The following is a 19,568-nucleotide window of genomic DNA, read 5'->3' as shown; positions in this document are numbered from 1 at the left end:
AGGCCGCAGACATTGTACACATCGCAGCTGTCCCACAGTCTAACAGTCGTGACACACTAGTTTTTCTTACCCAAAGCGATAGCAGCACCCCAAGCGGCCACCACGTGCCACTTCTAAAGATGACATCGAATGAGTGCAAGTCGCAACGTTTATATGGACTTGTAACATAGTTTTTACAATGAGAAGTGTATGTAGTGCGATAACAGTCGACAATAAATAAAAATAACCCCATATTTGTCATTATTTAATTCTCTAAAGACACTTGGAAATACGAAACGGCGCGCTACAGGACGGTTTCTCCACGGTTCTCTTGTAACGTACAGACATTTAGTGAAAATGTTGTTTTCCCTTAACAATAAAAAATTGTTAGTAAATACCAAATAAGCTGACTTTTTACAGAAAGACGTCATGTATCTATCCAACAGAGCACAATTTTGTTCGCTTCACTTTCAGCCAAATCAGTGACTGTGAAATGCAGGGCACGTATATGTAATACATTATTTTACGTACCAAATAAGCCACCACATCTGAAACTTAAAGAAAGACCACACAGACGCAATAAAAAATCGTGAAAAGCAATAAAATTGTTTACCCAACGCAGAAGAAATGTAATCCGCAATTGTTGCTAAATCTGAGTCACAAACGACAAGTCTTCAACGCATTCGCCTTTGAAGCATAAGTAATTACATTTACAGAAAGATTCGTGTATTAGAAGGTCGAATGAAGTGTAGGAATGGGCGAATCATTAGACTCCATAAAAAAATTTTTGAGCGTCAAGAAAAGGGTCTATGATAATAACAACTGGCAACAGCAGAAATATATGCTTCTCGAGTATGAAATGTGTTTATATGCTCTTGTTTTCAACGGAATAAGCTGCTATAGACACACTCGAAAGTATTTCTTCAGGAATGAGCTATAGCTCATGTCATTGAATCAGTGTGATTCGGCTTCTCTTGATAACTTAGTAACGCATGGATCGTACAATTTTAACAACTATTCCGTTCATAAAGTAGAAAATAATTGTAAACAAAGATTATCCGTGCGACGCATGTGACTGTGCTTTCTCACCACTTGGAGCGCTAGTGTCGCTCCAGCCGTCTAACGGTGATTACTTTCGCACCAGTGTCGTGACTGTTTTTATTAGGCTGTTGCTGTCCTCCAGCAGCTGTTTCTGGTGGCATATCTTTTGTTGTTGAGGTGACCGTACGTGCTTTTATGAATAACGGATTTGTTTGTTCCTGTTTCGTCCAATTTTTATTGCTCTCCATGTTTTAGTTGTGGTAGTCCCAACAAGTACATGATATGTTTGAGTTACAGTGTGTGTTTCATTAGGATTCCTGGCGTGAAGGTGGCGGCCCAGATGGTTCAGACTGTCATAGAGACACCTGCTCTAAACTTTCACTCCTAATCGGTACACCACGTCGACTGCGTTCCATTAACTTATATAATCCTGACATAATAGCGAGAGCCTTAAGAGAGAGCTCGGAGAAAATAAAGAGCAGACAGCGAGACGGAATCCAAGAGAGTAAACACATCGGAATGTCCACATAACTGTTACCGGCTGACTCAAAGAATACACGGCAAAACTCCTCGCTGAGATGAACCTCAAGGCCTTCTACCTTTCTTAATTGTACTTCGATGATTACGGGTTTTGAATCTTTAAAGGAACAAAAAGTGTTGAACTGTAATCTTAACAGTGCTTGCAGGTTTGATGAAGTTTGCCGCCAAATACCTATTCCGTCAACATTTGTGTCTCACTGAAGCGCCTGTTTATTTTATTATGAAACTCTACATTAGTTGTAGCATGGTTACACTAAATGTCGGACTGATCAAAACTGTATCTCGGTCTGCAAAATCGTAGCGATCTACGGAACAAAGAGCTAATCAGCAAGAGGATCTTCTGAGTTATTTCACGCTATATGTTTTTGTTGAGAGGTAGCACGGCTGTAACGGTCCCAAAAAAGCGTTTTTTTTCTTTTTTTGTCGACGATAAAGAAATAATACCTGGGGTATTTATTGAGCACATATTTAAGTACGTTATAAAACATTTCTGTCACAAAATATTACAAAATGGTTATACTGTACCAATTCTCCTGAGGCATGTCGAATTTGAGGCGATCTGGCGCGTGCTCTTTAACTAGTGCCAATTTGAATCTGAAAAAGGAAATGACACAAATGATTTTAGAAATATTGATTTTTATATAAGTGGCGAGTGTTTTAATAAAGTCGATCAATTTTCACCAAAAAAGAACAGTCAGTTGTTAATAAATATTGTTTAGATTAACTAGTCGGAAAAACGCTTATGTGGTTCGCTTTGAAATGGTGTTTCAATGTAGTGGCTACATTTTCAAATAAAAAGATTGAAAATCTTCGGAATTATGCTTTGTGCTGTTTTGAAATGTGTTATAGACAAGAACAAATGAAAAAAATCTACTTTCAGAAAACTCCCTCATTTATCTGCTATCCCAGGACTGGCCCGTCGTACTGTTGCGATTGATGTCATATCCGCTAGTTTTATGATAGACAATTGAAATATCGGTCGTGGCAATTCCATGAACGTACAGAACTTTGCAATTCAGTTTAGCCCTACTCCAAGGAGGCGCATTGCTAGAACGATTCGACAGTTGATTACGTATGCGTTATGTACAAACTTACTACTTGGTATAACAAATTCTCAGCACATGTTTTGTAAATAAAAACAGCTTTTTCTTGCTGCTCTGCATTTTATTTCTCCCAGACGCGTTTCGAATTTTTACTTTAAGGTATCTTCAGTGGGATGTAGAATGATACAGTTTTATTTTGATACGTGATATTTGTAGATTATAAAACTTCTGAGCAGTTTGGAAGCCTAAGCTTCGATGACTTCTTTCTTGCAACATGATGCCTGCATTTGCAAGTTTTGCATTTCATGTATTGAGGAATAATAGAGAAAACGGCAAGAAAATTTATAATTCTGTAGCTAAATCCGTAATTCATATCGAAATCCTGGTCCCTGTCCTTCAGTTTCTTAGCAGAGGCACTGACTCCTTCCGTACTGCTCTCGACCTCATGTTTATTCTTTGGACGCTTTGTTGACATAGTGCTTCAACGCCGCGTTGGACATGATGTTTTCCTAGCTATCTTACTACTCATTGTTCCTTGAAAGACAAAACTGTATACTGTAAGATCACAAATTAACTATCAAAAGTCACTACTGCACGCAAAAAAACAAGATTCGAAGCGAAAGAATTGCCTTTTTCGTACACGTACTGACGCCTTATGGCGCCTAGCTAACGTATGGTTGTTTTGAAATGCTTTTGACTTTGCCCAAACACAACAGAGAGTATCGAGTTGCAACAGAGAGGCCGTTTCGGGTCATCCGAGGCGCTAAACGAGGAGATCGGAATTCCATAGAACAACTTTTTCTTTTCAGCGATTAGACCTTTTGCTTCATGTTTTAGAAGGTTCAAAGCATCTGTTAAGTCAATAAAAAATTCCTTCTTGAAAATTGTACAGTGGTGTTACCCCTTAAATTCAAACAGAAGAACGTTCATATAAAACGACAATACCGATTATACAGCAAAAGGTGGTTTCAAGCTATACATATGGAACTACTTGGTGCATTTCGAAAACACAACACGTAATGTGAAAAAAATGGTTCAAATCGCTCTGAGCACTATGGGACTTAACTTCTGAGGTCATCAGTCCCCTAGAACTTAGAACTACTTAAACCTAACTAACGTAAGGACATCACACACATCCATGCTCGAGGCAGGATTCGAACCTGCGACCGTAGCGGTCGCGCGGTTCCAGACTGAAGCGCCTAGAACCGCTAGGCCACCTCGTCCGGCACGTAATGTGATCTAACTAACTCTTACTTTCATCCGCGTGCCCCTTCGGTTCAAATCGTGATTTAGTTTTTCGTCGTTACAGCTGCTGTGAATAAATCACATGAGAACGACCTTCGCAGAGTCGCAGCGATCTTGTAGCTCTCTGGTGTTTTTTGAATAGCTCAGCTAGTGAAGAATCATCTGCGTAGCGCAGAAGTTCAGGTTCGAGTCCCATGCAAGACACGGTTTCAATCTACCAAAGTCTAATTACAGAGTATGTCTCACTAGAGAAGAATTTTCGTTTTGATATGACTGCAACACTAAGAAGAAAATCACACGTTAGAAAAATTATAATACCTCACCATCAAACTGACGCAGCTTTTTTGTTAAGATACTTCTTGCTAATCAACATCAGTCACGTCCATTCAGATTTCTAAGGTCTGACGTATGCTTGCCGTAGAATTGAAATTTTCATATGAATTGGAATGCCTGTCATGAATATAGCGATTACGGTGAAATAAATACGTGAATGTAACTGACGACATAGGCAAATGGCAGACAGCGAATCATTTTAAGCGTCGTAGAAATGTGAGAACTACTCTCGAAACTATTCGCAAAGAAACTTCTGTTCTTGCCATTATTCAGGAAAAAGTTGCGGCTTATTCCGTAGTTGAGTAGACACTTTATGATGTGTTGGCAGATGTGCCAACACCTTGTAGTTAGAGGAGGCCGAAATGCACGCGTCAACTCACGCAGGTGCTTAGGTCTGAAACAGGATACGTAATGAATGCTATAAAGAAAAGTACGTAGCTCCTGGAATACTTAACTTTAATCCATCATTTGTATACAGCGTTCTTGATGATACAAGTGAGACTCTCTCTAGAAATGGTTAATGGCGCCTTGCTAGGTCGTAGCCATGGACTTAGCTGAAGGCTATTGTGGCGACACGCGGGTCCGACATGTACTAATGGACCGCGGCCGATTTAAAGCTACCACCTAGCAAGTGTGGTGTCTGGCGGTGACACCACACTTTACGTTTAGGGTGTAATGCCACGTCTAAAATTACCCGCAAAGTATAGTCAACACTGGGACATAACAGTGCTAGATAGAACGTCCAGAGGCGCGTCGTGCTATTAAAAGGAAATAACTGTGTGTCATCAGACCATTAAGCCAAGTGAATGACCGCAGGAAGATAAGCTGTAACCTTCGGTTTCTGTTACCAGCCAAGTCTTCTAATTAGACGTGACATATGTGTATTGTCTCGACGCAAACGAAAGTTATGGGTGAGCAGTCCAGTACTTCTGCGAGTCACAGTAGTGTACGTACGCCTACCGTACTCTACTGTAGATACTGTTTGATATACAGAATCTTAGATTACGTAATGACCGTTTGTAGTAATGGACTCTGTCATGTATGTTTTACACATCGTTACTAATTTCACTGTCAGCTGCTGAAATACGAGAGATTTCAGTTAATAAAGACCTAGCAGAAATTGTTTCCAACTTGCATTAATGAGCGGAATTTCTCTTAGTGATTTTCATAAATTACTTCTGTCTTGCCGTTGGCCAGCACCTGGATCGCAACAACAATTTTACGAGATTAAATCTGTGCTGATGCGGTAATTCAGAGAACTACGGTGGGTGATAGAACGAACTAGTCATCAGGAAACAGGTACGGGAAACGAGATACACCTCCCCAGTTGTAATTACTTCTGGCTGCAAAATACGTTCACTGGCACACATTTCTTTTAATGACACAGGTGGGCATTTCTGCTCTTCAACAATCATTCTCACTGAACCTCATACCAACAGGAACTGGTATTTTCTATAATTAACCGTAGAGCAGGAAAGTGAACTGCAAGCAAAATTTTTTCTGATGATTCACGGCTTCGTTTACGAAACTACCATTCTCAAAGCCAGAAGTTGGATTTAAATAGGTTGCAGGAGACACTGTATAATCTAAAAAAAGTGATAAACGAACTTCTACGTTTGAGCTGCTGTTCTAGAAAAGTTCATTTCATATCGTTACCGCTTTCTGCACAACAGCTCTTCCGCGGAGACCGGATAAAAAGGAGCAAGGGAGCTATAGTTTTAACGCGGAAACCGAATCACTTGTCATTGCTAGCATATCTTCGAATCATTGAGAGCTGAAGGCTAGGATAAAAGCAGACTGGAAATTTTATGGGTGCGGCCGAAATTCGATCCGGTGACTTTTCGTTTACCAGGTTCGCGCTTTGCCAACTTTTTGCTTTCAAAAGTTGTTCAACAAATTTGACATTGCACGTACACATTAGAATAATGGAAAGCATTTAAATCAAAAAGTAATAAAAATACAAATATGAAGTGGTTTCCACCCCCCCCCCCTCTCTCTCTCTCTCTCTCTCTCTCTCTCTCTCTCTCTCTCTCTCTCTCTGTGTGTGTGTGTGTGTGTGTGAGAGAGAGAGAGACAGAGAGAGAGAGAGAGAGAGAGAGAGAGAAAATATATTCTGCGTCATTGTAGTTCAGTGTACTAAAATCGAACATGAACGCATTGAAGTACATTAGAAGTGAAATAGGAAACAAAATTCGTGAGCAATAATAGTGATTTTAAACTGTTTAATGTTAGTAATCTAAAACATGAAAACCGTTTCAGATCTTGGTAGAAAAATTTGCAAGAAAAACCATATTGTTAATTAGGAATAAAAACAACCACAGCTTTGTTATTGCACTTTTATTGTGTTACGAACAGTTTCGTTCGTTGAACATCTACAGGTTGCTTGCAGATTAACAAAACAGGAACTTAGGCTAAAGCTACAGCATCTTAACGAACAAAACTACACTGAATAAGACTATATTGTTACAAAACGGAACACGTATAAGCTAAATAACACTTTTACTACAGTGGCAAAAGACGGTATGTAACCTATGCCGCTTGTACGAGGTGCATTCAAGTTCTAAGGCCTCCGATTTTTTTTCTCCGGACTGGAAAGCGATAGAAACATGCACATTGTTTTAAAAATGGTTCAAATGGCTCTGAGTACTATAGGACTTAGCATCTGAGGTCATCAGTCCCCTAGAACTTAGAACTACGTAAACCTAACTAACCTAAGGACATCATACACATCCATACCTGAGGCAGGATTCGAACCTGCGAGCGTAGTGGTCACGAGGTTCCAGACTGACGCGCCTAGAACCGCATGGCCACACCGGCCGGCGCGCATTGTTTTAAAATGAGGCCGCATTCATTGTTAATACGTCCCAGAGATGGCAGCACCGTACGGCAGATGGAATTTTACCGCCAGCGGCGAGAATGAGAACTGTTTTAAGTACTTAAAATGGCGACGTTTTCCTTACTTGAACAGTGTGCAATCATTCGTTTTCTGGATTTGTGTGGTGTGAAACCAACTGAAATTCATCGACAGTTGAAGGAGACATGTGGTGATGGAGTTATGGATGTGTCGAAAGTGCGTTTGTGGGTGCGACAGTTTAATGAAGACTGAACATCGTGTGAAAACAAACCGAAACAAACTCGGGCTCGCACAAGCCAGTCTGATGACATGATTGAGAAAGTGGAGAGAACTGTTTTGGAGGATCCCCGAATGACTGTTGAACAGATCGCCTCCAGAGTTGGCGTTTCTGTGGGTTCTGTGTACACAATCCTGCATGGCGACTTGAAAATGCGAAAAGTGTCATCCAGGTGGGTGCCACGAATGCTGACGGACGACCACATGGCTGCCCGTGTGGCATGTTGCCAAGCAATGTTGACGCGCAATGACAGCATGAATGGGACTTTCTTTTCGTCGGTTGTCACAATGGATGAGACGTGGATGCCATTTTTCAATCCAGAAACAAAGCGCCAGTCAGCTCAATGGATGCACACAGATTCACCGCCACCAAAAAAATTTCGGGTAACTGCCAGTGCTGAAAAAATGATGGTGTCCATGTCCTGGGACAGCAAGGGCCTGATCGTTACCCATTTCGTTCCAAAGGGCACTACGGTAACAGGTGCATCCTACGAAAATGTTTTGAAGAACAAATTCCTTTCTGCACTGCAACAAAAACGTCCGGGAAGGGCTGCGCGTGTGCTGTTTCACAAAGACAATGCACCCGCACATCGAGTTAACGTTACGCAACAGTTTCTTCGTGATAACAACTTTGAAGTGATTCCTCACGCTGCCTACTCACCTGACCTGGCTCCTAGTGACTTTTGGCTTTTTCCAACAATGAAAGACATTCTCCGTGGCCGCACATTCACCAGCCGTGCTGCTATTGCCTCAGCGATTTTCCAGTGGTCAAAACAGACTCCTAAAGAAGCCTTCGCCGCTGCCATGGAATCATGGCGTCAGCGATGTGAAAAATGTGTACGTCTGCAGGGCGATTACGTCGAGAAGTAACGCCAGTTTCATCGATTTCGGGTGAGTAAATTAGAAAGAAAATCAGAGGCCTTAGAACTTGAATGCACCTCGTATAACTGCGACTGCAGAAAACGAAGAATGCAACGTCTATAGAAATTTAGTTCTTGGGAGGACTGGGGTTTTTAACCTCTTTACAGACGGTCTGGGAGTCCGCCTGCTTAGCTGGGTGGTAACGTGCTCGTTACCCATGCAAGCAGGTCCGGGTTCGATTCCCGGCCGGGTTGGAGGAGTTGGGTTGTTTTGGGGGAGGAGACCAGACAGCGAGGTCATCGGTCTCATCTGATTAGGGAAGGACGGGGAAGGAAGTCGGCCGTGCCCTTTCAAAGGAACCATCCCGGCATTTGCCTGGAGCGATTTAGGGAAATCACGGAAAACCTAAATCAGGATGGCCGGACGCGGGAGTGAACTGTCGACCTCCCGAATGCGAGTCCAGTGTGCCGGGTTGGAGCTTCTCTCCGCTCGGTGACTAGATGTTGTGTTGTTCTCATCGTCATTTCATCCTCGTCACCGGCGCGCAAGTCACCCAATGTGGCCTCGGCTGAAATAAGACTTGCACTTAGCGGTCGAACTTCCCCGGAAATGGCCTCCTGGCCAACCCTGCCATACGCTCATGTCGTTTCATTTACGGTGTGGCACACACGCACTGGATGACTCTTCTGTCGGAAGAGTGTGTGCGTGGGAGGGGAGGGGGTGGGAGGTACTCCTTCGTCTACCACCCCACTTTTGCGCTCGCTCGCTAATTTCGCATGGCGTTTTTCGTCAAGGAACGCTTTCTAGGACTGACGTAGATTCTTTTGCCCATCGTACGAAATGCCTTCTTTGGATAAGGAAACGAAAGTCTCCCCACCGGTTCTTCCGTAGTGCACACGCACTGACGTCCGTTTAGCAATAAAGTAAGAGTCCGTTTGGAGGAGCGTAAGCGACGTTATTGATGAAAATTGTTGGTGTACAGGGATGGGATGAATATGGAAAGACCACGGAAAATGCTTCCTTAAACATAAATCTAGATGCTAGCCAAGCCGGCAGGTGGCGCTGTTGTATTTGACAACGAACGGAACCGAAGCGATGTCCACGACGCGTTGCAAGCGCCAACTGTGACCAGAAGAGTTTCCTGTGCAGTTGTGAGTGCGTTACGTCGTAGACAGGCGAATTCCGAGGCGGTCGAACTGTTGGTGCTCTGTGTTGGGTGCTTCCGTAAACAAGGTAGCAGAAATGTTTGGCGTTTCAGGAGGCATCGAATCGAGAATTTGTACCGCACACTTGGAACTGAGAAACATCATTCGCCACGTCACAATGGTGTCGAAAGTGTGTTTTGATTGATCGTGACGGACGGTCATTGAAGAGGATCGTGACGAAAAATAAGAGGAGGGCAGCTGCAGAAGTTATTGCAGAACCGAATGTCGCAGTCGCGTACCGTCTTAGCACCAAACCAACACGAAGGGAGCTCCAGAAGTGATCGCTATCTACCTTCATCGTTGTTACCTAAAATTACCACTATTTTGCAAGACCAATGTTATTTTACTCCCTTGAAAACCATACAGGACCTATATTTATCAATTCCGACTCGAAGCTGTTTTGAATGCCAACTGATTTCGTTCACCGTATAAGGTTTCGCAATGTGTTGTGTTTTTGGTCTTTACATACATTCGCCCTTCCCCCTGTATGTCTTTCACGCCGTTTTCTTCATGTTCCAATGTTCAGAAGTCTGCGCGGGTGAGAGAAAAGCTATTCACGTCCGCAAGTCTTTTGTGTGCAACCGCGAATATTACAATTTTGTGAATCACTTGAGCTCCTCCGTACGGCGCTCTGACGGCATGCTTGCCCCTGGCTTGTATTTTCCTACTGAATTCGGACTCGTAATTTATGTTACTTAGATTAGGAACGGCTTGTCATGAATATAGTTTAAGAAAACATAGTCTCTCATATTCCTCATTTAATTTTTTGTTGCAATTATTTTGTGAAATTTTTTGCGGAATATTTTATCAACGTTGTGAAATCATATCAAGTCGTCTTGAATGTTGTCACATCTTCTGTACTGTTAAATAGTAATAGTACTGTTCGTTTATCAAATATACATTACTTCTCCGCAGTATTAAATCATGATGATGTGCTACATTTTTCACTGAAGTAAGTGTGGCATTGTGTTCTGTTATATAGATTTAGCAAACGTTAATAGCATCAGTGAGTTTGTAGCGAAATTTTCCTGCGTCGTGTGAGCAGCAGAGGTCAGACAGTAAAATGAAGATTGCAGTAGATGGAGTGTCCTAAAACAGTCTTCATGTCCTTTGTGGTAGATTTTGGTAATGTCACCTTCCTGATGCAGACGAAACAAGAATGACGCAAAGGTAATACAGCTGCTGATACAACAAAGCAAGGATATATGTGTAATTCTGCGGAAAACCAGGAAGGTAGACAGGTCGCAAAGTAATTATTATTGCAAAAAAAATGAAATGAGATGATCGTATGGCATTGATGACCGGAAGTCCACACCAGGGGGAAGTTCAGTCGCCGAGTTGCAAGTGTTTTCAGTTGACACCACATTCGGCGACATGCGTGTCGATGACGATGAAATTACGATGAGAACAACACAACACCCAGTCCCCGAGCGGAGAAGATTTTCGATCGGGCCGGGAATCGAAACCGGGCCCGCTGCATGGCAGTCAGATACACTGACCAATCTTTTGTCGCCTTCATTTTCTTCGTCGTCGTTCATTGTTCTCGGCATCTGATCTCAGCGAACATCACATGAGACCCTTCAAGTTCATCGTTTAATACTTCACACACTTTTATTTATTACAGAGGGCAGCCAGCCCTCTGACCGCACACGCTGAGCTGCTGCGCTGGCTGCCAGTCAACTAAGGAGGCGGACTACAGTTGCAGATATCCGCAGAATCAGACGCGGATATTTGGATGGACGCAGGCTTTCATTCGCAAAGTAGCTGAAAAAATGAAGTGGCAGAGCTTGATGACAGAAACAAACTATCTCGAGCAAGCGCACATCCACAGTTTCAAGAACCAGCTTTAAATAATGAATTCAGGAATATATTACGACGCCGCACATATCGATCCCGTAAGGGTTGCGGGGACGAGATTAGATTAACTACAGCGAGCACATAGACGTTTAAAAAGTAACCAGTCCGACGCTTCATACGTAAACGGAACGCGAATAAGCCATAATAAGTACCATCTGCGATGGACTTCAGTTGTCTGCAGAGTATTTATGTAGATGTACATACGGTATATCTGAGGATATGCGCATCCACGCAGACTTCTACTAATGTTTCTAATGAAATTACATTGAAAATCTTGAACGTAGGACTGGGATGGTTCCCTTAGAAGGAAACGGCCAGTTTCCTTCTCCAGCCACCGTAATCCAGGCGCGTGCTCCGTCTCTAACATCCTCAGTGTCAGCGCTATATTGCATGTTAATCTTCCTTTCTTCCTTCTTGCTCGTAATGACTAGTGACTTCCGTAACATCCTGTACACATCACTGCGCAACAAGAGTGGCGCATTGCCAGAAGAGAGGAGTACACATTCCAGGTTTCCTGTAGACACAGGTGCATCACAGATGTCGAGTGGAATGGCGCGCTAACTCAAAACGTACTACAGAGTTGAAGTACGCGGGAAAGTACGCCTGAACTGTACACAGATTTACTGGTGGAATCTGGCGATATTTAGATCAAATGCAATATACCGTCCAGCCGCAGTGAAATGCTGCCAACAACTTGACCAAGGCCGCACAGGCGTGGCTTACGCTGGCAGGGAAGTCCAGATCCTTGTACCATGCGATTCCACCTTTTCGGTAAGTTGAAAGAGTATCTGAGGTGGGGAGGAAGAGAAAGGTTTTCCAACGATGAGTACGTTCAAAAAGCCTTTCTCTAATTACTCCGTGGCCAAGGAGCGGATTACTATCGTCGAGAAACTGAACGAATGGTAGGGCATTCCGACTGTTATTCACAAAGTCTTGGTGACAATGTTAAATGTGTCTGTGTCACTTTGCATTGAAGTACAGCGTCCAGTAAACGTTACTTGGCCTGCCGTAATAGTATGTAATTTACTTTTTGAACTCACCTCGTATATCTGGTGTGTGTGTGTGTGTGTGAGAGAGAGAGAGAGAGAGAGAGAGAGAGAGAGAGAGAGAGAGAGAGAGAGAGAGAGAGAGAGAGGTTAATATCCAATGAACAAGGGATTTCGTTTATCATGTGCATTCGTGGTGTTCAGCAACCAGTAAACAGTGCCATTCCCCCCGTAGGACGACGCGTTCATCGATATTGATTGGTGAAAGAAGTAAAGCTGTGAGGACGGGGCGTGAGTCGTGCTTGGGTAGCTCAGTTGGTAGAGCACTTGCCCGTGAAAGGCAAAGGTCCCGAGTTCGAATCTCGGTCCGGCACACAGTTTTAATCTTCCAGGAAGTTTGATATCAGCGCACACTCCGCTGCAGAGTGAAAATCTCATTCTCGCATATTGATTGGTGTCGACCCGATGGTCAGTGCCAACTTTCTTCCACCCCACGGCCAGCTTTCTATTCGGCCAGCACAAGTAAAACTGTGGTAGAGTTAAGTGGCACCTGCAACACAAGGGATCGAACACCATCCAAAATGGGGTGAAATTTTCCTCTCGTTTTGATCGAGTCACCGACTCACCCAAGAAGTTGGTAAGCGAGGCTCTGAAACACGTTGTACACGGGAATACAGGTTTCCGCGTTCGCTCTTTTGCGGCTACTCGGTGAAAATTTCTCGAAGGAAGACCAGTGGCTGGCGATCTCCATCTGGGAGCGGCCATCCCAGGTCACGTGACGGCGCGCTGCTGCTGCTGAATAATTCATCGGCCATTGTGCAGAAGCGGCGTCCTTTGCTGCTGTCTGCGGCTGCGGAGGATGTGACAGATTCTGTGTCTCGGGTGCGCCGCCCGGATAGCTTCCACAGCACAGCTTGTACGGCCGCGGCCGGTCCGTGAAGGCGCCTGCTTCAACAACATCCTCTGTCCTGCTCCGCACACCTAAGAAATTGCCTGGCGCTTCCATGATTCACGATTTCAGAGACGAGAAGAAAGATCGAGATTTTATTTGCAACATTAGTGATATTCTCTTAAATTTTACAACAGTTTTTTCACTGTGTAATGCAATTACTGGTTGTAATGCAAAAGCTGAGTTGACTTTTCCGTTAATTCTCCGTCTCCTGCAGCCCACAGAGCCTTGTCGATGCCTCAGCGAATGATTGTTGCCGCTAGCGCCGAGGAAAGTTGGAATTTCAAGCTCTCCCGCGAGTAATGGCGGTTGTATGAAGTAAATTTTTAATATTTTCTCGTAGCAGACTCTCGCGTTGCGAGGTGGTGTACAATTCCCACATGTCGATGACACACCTAGTCGCTGGCCAGTTGTACCCTTTTAAGGCATTCGGAGAGCGCTGTTTCCTCTCCGCGCATTCATGGATGGCCTTCTGCCACAGATGCCGCCAGCTGATTTTACCTTCAACTCCTTAAAAGGAGGAAGTTATGTGAGAAAATCTTCCAGAAAACACGTACAGAAATCATAAGAAAATACCTTCAAAACTTCTTTATATATGTCAATGCGTGTGATACTGTTTTATTATGCTCACCTGGATCACACGTGTTGTGGAGAATGTGCGAAGCGGTAAGACATAGAACGTATATACACTCCAGGGATTTGAAGACAAACAAGGGCTAGAGTAATTCCTCTCGCATCAAGACAAAATCTTAATCATACACTCCTGGAAATTGAAATAAGAACACCGTGAATTCATTGTCCCAGGAAGGGGAAACTTTATTGACACATTCCTGGGGTCAGATACATCACATGATCACACTGACAGAACCACAGGCACATAGACACAGGCAACAGAGCATGCACAATGTCGGCACTAGTACAGTGTATATCCACCTTTCGCAGCAATGCAGGCTGCTATTCTCCCATGGAGACGATCGTAGAGATGCTGGATGTAGTCCTGTGGAACGGCTTGCCATGCCATTTCCACCTGGCGCCTCAGTTGGACCAGCGTTCGTGCTGGACGTGCAGACCGCGTGAGACGACGCTTCATCCAGTCCTAAACATGCTCAATGGGGGACAGATCCGGTGATCTTGCTGGCCAGGGTAGCTGACTTACACCTTCCAGAGCACGTTGGGTGGCACGGGATACATGCGGACGTGCATTGTCCTGTTGGAACAGCAAGTTCCCTTGCCGGTCTAGGAATGGTAGAACGATGGGTTCGATGACGGTTTGGATGTACCGTGCACTATTCAGTGTCCCCTCGACGATCACCAGTGGTGTACGGCCAGTGTAGGAGATCGCTCCCCACACCATGATGCCGGATGTTGGCCCTGTGTGCCTCGGTCGTATGCAGTCCTGATTGTGGCGCTCACCTGCACGGCGCCAAACACGCATACGACCATCATTGGCACCAAGGCAGAAGCGACTCTCATCGCTGAAGACGACACGTCTCCATTCGTCCCTCCATTCACGCCTGTCGCGACACCACTGGAGGCGGGCTGCACGATGTTGGGGCGTGAGCGGAAGACGGCCTAACGGTGTGCGGGACCGTAGCCCAGCTTCATGGAGACGGTTGCGAATGGTCCTCGCCGATACCCCAGGAGCAACAGTGTCCCTAATTTGCTGGGAAGTGGCGGTGCGGTCCCCTACGGCACTGCGTAGGATCATACGGTCTTGGCGTGCATCCGTGCGTCGCTGCGGTCCGGTCCCAGGTCGACGGGCACGTGCACCTTCCGCCGACCACTGGCGACAACATCGATGTACTGTGGAGACCTCACGCCCCACGTGTTGAGCAATTCGGCGGTACGTCCACCCGGCCTCCCGCATGCCCACTATACGCCGTCGCTCAAAGTCCGTCAACTGCACATACGGTTCACGTCCACGCTGTCGCGGCATGCTACCAGTGTTAAAGACTGCGATGGAGCTCCGTATGCCACGGCAAACTGGCTGACACTGACGGCGGCGGTGCACAAATGCTGCGCAGCTAGCGCCATTCGACGGCCAACACCGCGGTTCCTGGTGTGTCCGCTGTGCCGTGCGTGTGATCATTGCTTGTACAGCCCTCTCGCAGTGTCCGGAGCAAGTATGGTGGGTCTGACACACCGGTGTCAATGTGTTCTTTTTTCCATTTCCAGGAGTGTATATGTAAAATTAACAGATATGTTGTCACCAGCCATCGATTCTGAAGATGTAATAAAAAAGGTTGACAGCATCGTCTGTTTCGTATCGATGAGAAATTTAAGAGCAGTGTGAGACACGGTTTCACCTCCTGGCAATGTGCTCAGCTCTTGTCCTTCGGTTTCGACAGACTGCATTTGTGCCTCCAAACAGACAAAAAGAAAAGATCTAGCGAGGCCCTTTACACAGTACACGTCGGAGGAGGAGGACGGCATTAAAGTTAACAATTAATTCACTATAAAGGCGATATAAAGATAAAAAACTTGTGTCAGAGATATTCTTCTGTCGTGTCGCTGGGCGGCACCGATAGCGAGAATGAAGGCCACCGAAGCTTTATTTTACAGTGCCTGACTGCGTTGTACACCGCTCTTTTGCGTGTCTGAAGGTTCCTTTTGTGTGTTATGAACGATTCCGGTTCTCTTGGAAAGTCATCACCATATCTTGCAGCCCAGCTCTTATGTGAAATTAAACTGGGGAAAAGCCAGGGTGGCACAATCACCGACATTTTTCTACACTACGAGGGTTGTTCGCGAAGTAAGGTCCGAACGGGTGTGAAATGGGAAACCACAGTGAAAATATGATGAATCTTTGCACAGATACGTTGAGCAGTGTCTCTTGTACGCCTGTCGATCGCGTAACTGCACTCTTTTTAGTTCTGAGCACTCAGAGAGCGCGTAAAAACGCGTAGGAAATAATGTCTCCCGCTAAGTATGAGGGCCTGGAGAGAGATTTCGCCTGATATCATGCAGCCCACATAACATAACTGTCGTCCATTTCTTTCTTCACGACAGTTCTCGGTCGCACTCTATAGGGGCAATGAAATGCTCCTGCTGCTTTTTTGACAGGAAGTGTCTAATCGTCCATAATACAGCCTGTGATTGGCTCCCCCTGAGTTTCATCTCTGCTCACATGAACCACTGGCAAGGAAGACAACGTTGTGGCGCAGACAACGACCTGTAGACCAGTGCAGAAGCGCACAAGCGGCGGCCCTCTATCACGAGGGTGTTGGGAAAGTTGGTACAACACTACGACAGATATCTAAGTCGGAGCAGCGACTATGTAAACAAGTAGTTGGAAGAGGGAGCTAACTGTTGCCAAAAGACTGGTTGGTTGTTTTGGGGAAGAGACCAAACAGCGAGGTCATCAGTCTCATCGGATTAGGGAAGGATGGGGAAGGAAGTCGGCCGTGCCCTTTCAAAGGAACCATCCCAGCATTTGCCTGGAGCGATTTAGGGAAATCACGGAAAACCTAAATCAGGATGGCCGGACGCGGGCGTTGCCAAAAGAAACATTCTTGATTTTTACAGTGGTTTCCATTTCGCAACCGATCGGACGTTGCTTCCCGAATAGGCCCCGTATCTTGACGCAAAATGTCTTCATAAACATCAGTTGAGTAAAGATCGTATTGCATTATAAAAGGTATTCGGATGAGGGAATATACTTTAAAACACAGATGAAGAAGACTTTCTGGTGACAATATTCCGCACCCGTTTTAACAGCATAAAGTTTAAACAGCATCTTTATCAAAAAAATGGTTCAAATGGCTCTGAGCACTATGGGACTAAACATCTGTGGTCATCAGTCCCCTAGAACTTAGAACTACTTAAACCTAACTAACCTAAGGACATCACACACATCCATGCCCGAGGCAGGATTCGAACCTGCGACCGTAGCAGTCGCGCGGTTCCGGACTGAGCGCCTAGAACCGCTAGACCACCGCGGCCGGCAGCATCTTTATCGATTAAAATGCACGTCACATCTTAAGCGTGAGTGAGGCACGTAGGAGGACACTAATCGTTGTTTGCTTAGAAATTCTTGAATGTGTGGTACAGTACATTACGCTTTATACGAGTGTTTGTCCAGCTGCGGAACATGTTTATTCATATGATAGTAACGTTTGTTCCGAACAAAGTTTTCCCAATAGTTGGTACTGCAGTAAAAAAGTTGTTTCTTGTGATCGCAAAGGGTAGCCGATGATGATATTGCTAATTTCCAAGAGCAATGTAACTGAGACAGGGCAGAGACCCTCCAGTCTTTGGAGGATGCCATCGCTTTGCTTTCTTGAATATCACAAACTGAATAATAAACGCTAACCGAAAAATCATGTTATTGGAGCCACCTTTCTCCGACAAAGACGGGGTCGAGTCACTTCCTTAGAGCAAACAGCTCACACGAACACTGGCATAAGCCATGACCCCCGATTACCACATACCGATGTTCACGCGGGGACAGAAATTTTCCTCCCAGTCGACAGTTTCGAATAGGCGACATAAAGTTGGTGGAAACCGATTGCAGCAACCTACACTCAGCGGCTTTACACACGCTGACGGCTGTTCGCCAGAGTATTTTGTTCCGCAGACAGCCTGTTTACGCTTTCCACCTGTCAGCCGTTCCGTGAAAGGTGTCGTGCGGCGCGCGCAGGTGCGTCCCTCGCTCAGAGTAAACACTGCTTTCGCCGTTGCGGACCGCAGCACTAAGCACACCGTTCGGCTTTCCTCATAGCCGAGCAAAGAATTCTTTCCCGGAAACTGTCTTAGTCTTATTTTTCTTTCCACAGAACGACATAGATGAATCAAGTAAATGAAACTTCCAAAGATAGGTCTTCAGTATTACGGAAGTAGTGCATTAAAGGAAGAGTGATAGCTTCCCTGTTGCTTAAAATTTTCATTGCCATAAGATTCTTGATTGCAGCGAGCGCCGTACAGTACTCGGCTACTGTCTATGTACAAACTCCACAACACACAAATTTTGCCGCACTCTCTAATATGTCGACATACAGATAAACTTCGTGTGGTCATGTGGGTATCATAAGTATCAAAACAGCCGACACAGATGCTAAGCGTCCAAAACATACATTATTGGTCTGTTGCCTATCCCTGTTGTGAAACTTCCTGGCAGATTAAAACTGTGTGCCCGACCGAGACTCGAACTCGAGACCTTTGCCTTTCGCGGGCAAGTGCTCTACAATCTGAGCTACCGAAGCACGACTCACGCCCGGTACTCACAGCTTTACTTCTGCCAGTACCTCGTCTCCTACCTTCCAAACTTTACAGAAGCTCTCCTGCGAACCTGCAGAACTAGCACTCCTGAAAGAAAGGATATTGCGGAGACATGGCTTAGCCACAGCCTGGGGGATGTTTCCAGAATGAGATTTTTCACTCTGCAGCGGAGTGTGCGCTGATATGAAACTTCCTGGCAGATTAAAACTGTGTGTGAACCTGCAGAACTAGCACTCCTGAAAGAAAGGATATTGCGGAGACATGGCTTAGCCACAGCCTGGGGGATGTTTCCAGAATGAGATTTTTCACTCTGCAGCGGAGTGTGCGCTGATATGAAACTTCCTGGCAGATTAAAACTGTGTGAGGTTCGCAGGTGAGCTTCTGTAAAGTTTGGAAGGTAGGAGACGAGGTACTGGCAGAAGTAAAGCTGTGAGTACCGGGCGTGAGTCGTGCTTCGGTAGCTCAGATGGTAGAGCACTTGCCCGCGAAAGGCAAAGGTCCCGAGTTCGAGTCTCGTTCGGGCACACAGTTTTAACCTGCCAGGAAGTTTCATATCAGCGCACACTCCGCTGCAGAGTGAAAATCTCATTCTGCCTATCCCTGTTGTCTTCGTCATGTGGAGTGTAAACGTGTGGTGTGGGATAGTCAACGATCAACTCATAGGCCCCTGTTTCATGGATGGAACATTAAACGCTCACAAGTATGGCAGCCTCCTACCAGACCATCTTCCACGGATTGTGTATTGTGTATTAAACCGGGGACCTAGCAACGACGGACAGACTTGATCCCGCCGTATCCCTCAGTGGTTTACAATAGGTCACAGCAGTCCACCCACCCCACCGCCGCCCCACACCGAACCCAGGGTTATTATGCAGTTCGGTCCGCAGTCGACCTCCCCTCCCTGGAAACGTCTCATTCCAGGCGAGTGCAACCTCAATGTTTGCGTGGTAGAGTTATTATGGTGTACGCGTACGAGGAGACAGTGTTTCCGCAGCAGTCGCCGACACAGTGTAACTGAGGCAGAATAAGGACAACCAGCCCGCATTCGCCGAGGCAGATGGAAAAACCGCCTTAAAAACCATCCACAGGCTGGCCGGCACACCGGACCTCGACATTAATCTGCCGGGCGGATTCGTGCCGTGGACCGGCACGCCTTCACCCTGGAGAAGCAGCGCGTTGGAA

At 45.4% G+C, this 19,568-nt stretch overlaps 1 protein-coding gene and 1 non-coding gene across 2 annotated transcripts in view; both read left to right on the top strand.

The window, feature by feature from the left end:
* The window catches only part of LOC126191197 (hillarin), a 618,826-nt gene that overhangs the window by 199,693 nt on the left and 399,565 nt on the right, over positions 1-19,568 (top strand). The gene's annotated exons all lie outside the window — the stretch shown is intronic.
* Trnas-uga (transfer RNA serine (anticodon UGA)) lies at positions 12,520-12,594 on the top strand. Its single transcript has one exon. It is a non-coding gene; the product is annotated as a tRNA-Ser (tRNA).

This window comes from Schistocerca cancellata, chromosome 6, assembly GCF_023864275.1.
Source record: "Schistocerca cancellata isolate TAMUIC-IGC-003103 chromosome 6, iqSchCanc2.1, whole genome shotgun sequence".
Taxonomy (NCBI): Eukaryota; Metazoa; Arthropoda; class Insecta; order Orthoptera; family Acrididae; genus Schistocerca; species Schistocerca cancellata.
The sequence above is the reverse complement of the archived record's forward strand: the minus strand, read 5'-3'. Positions and strand labels throughout refer to the sequence as shown.